General features: G+C 42.2%; 2 non-coding genes across 2 annotated transcripts; one reads left to right on the forward strand and one right to left on the reverse strand.

Moving 5' to 3' along the window:
* Nucleotides 1-113: 113 nt before the first annotated feature.
* On the reverse strand, nt 114-186 carry trnav-aac (transfer RNA valine (anticodon AAC)). Its single transcript has one exon. It is a non-coding gene; the product is annotated as a tRNA-Val (tRNA).
* A 168-nt stretch (nt 187-354) lies between these two features.
* trnav-cac (transfer RNA valine (anticodon CAC)) lies at nt 355-427 on the forward strand. Its single transcript has one exon. It is a non-coding gene; the product is annotated as a tRNA-Val (tRNA).
* Nucleotides 428-1,496: the final 1,069 nt, after the last annotated feature.

The following is a 1,496-nucleotide window of genomic DNA, read 5'->3' on the forward strand; positions in this document are numbered from 1 at the left end:
CTGCCACACTGTCTCTCCTTCTTTCAACACAATGGAAGAGTGGTTATACCAAAATCATGCACCGTCGGTCAGTATAATTTAGGCTTCTTGAGATTAAAGTCGCATTAAACTGCTGTTTCTGCCCGGTTTCGAACCGGGGACCTTTCGCGTGTTAGGCGAACGTGATGACCACTACACTACAGAAACTGCTCTGACAAGGGATGGCGTAACGCCGGGAACCGCAGCAAAGTGTACTAAGCTCGAAAAGCATTTTGATTGGGCAAACCACATCCCAGTGATTCAAATGCTCTACAAGGGCTGCTGGGTGTTAGAATACTCTGAGAGCCATCACTTGGCCACTCACCAAGCGTCTTGGTTTCTGTAGTGTAGCGGTTATCACGTTTGCCTCACACGCAAAAGGTCCCTGGGTCGAAGCCAGGCAGCAACAACGTTTGTCTTTTCAAAATAGTTGGAACCTTCTTATATCTGCTCAAAGCTGCATTTTAGCATGTTATAGACCATTTAGGAACAGTGTCTATTTTGCATATAAATGCTTAATAAGTGGCTGAAATAATATGTGATATTGAAATGAATGCCTTTTCATTTTCACACAACAACACTTGAATTGCAATGGATGTTAATATGTGGGGGTGTGTGGCGTATAGCCTAAAGCAGAACAAAATGCAACACCCACATCTCATGTTGTTGCACAAACACTGCTCCTGATTCAGAGATTTGGGTCCCATGCACCGTCAGTAAGTATAATTTAGGTTTCTCGAGATGAGAGTAACATTAATATAGATGGGGTCATGTGTGCGTCCTTTCTCTATCCTGTAGTCCTCAATGAGCCCCTTGGTCTTGTTGGTGTTAAGCAGCAGGTTATTGTCAGCGCACCACACAGATATGTGCTGTATCTTCTACCTGTAGGCTAGTCAGCATCCTTGTTGCTGATGAGGCCGATCACCAAACAACTGCAAACTTGATGATGGTGTTGGAGCCATGCACACATACAAAGAATCATAGACACAATCATACAAACGATCAATAATACATACAAACAAACAATCATAAATGCAAATGCCAGTATAACTCAGCAGGTAGGAATATCTCAGTCAATATCTGAATCATACTTAGACTGTTTATATGTAGACTGGAGACCAAAAATAGGCCTATCTTTGTTTGTTTTACACGTAAACTGGAGACAGAAGATTCCAGTTTAACTCAGTTTCTCTTCACACGTTAGTATGCATGATTGTTTGTTTGTATGTATGTTTGTCTGTATGTAGGATTTTCTGTTTGTTTGTTTGTATTTGTTTATTTGTATATAGGATTGTTTTTTTATGTGTGATTGTTTTTATGTATGATTGCTTGTTTGTTTATATGTGTCAGGTCCGCTCGGCGCAACCTGCCTCTCTTCCCCCTTTCTCTCTCCCGCTCGCTTGTTCTGCAGGATCGGTGCCTCAGCTGTGGTGGATTCAATAATCAGTGACTCACTGGGTGAAGCGCACAGCTGAGGC

The sequence above is a fragment of the Monopterus albus genome, unplaced genomic scaffold, assembly GCF_001952655.1.
Source record: "Monopterus albus unplaced genomic scaffold, M_albus_1.0 scaffold169.1, whole genome shotgun sequence".
NCBI lineage: Eukaryota > Metazoa > Chordata > Actinopteri > Synbranchiformes > Synbranchidae > Monopterus > Monopterus albus.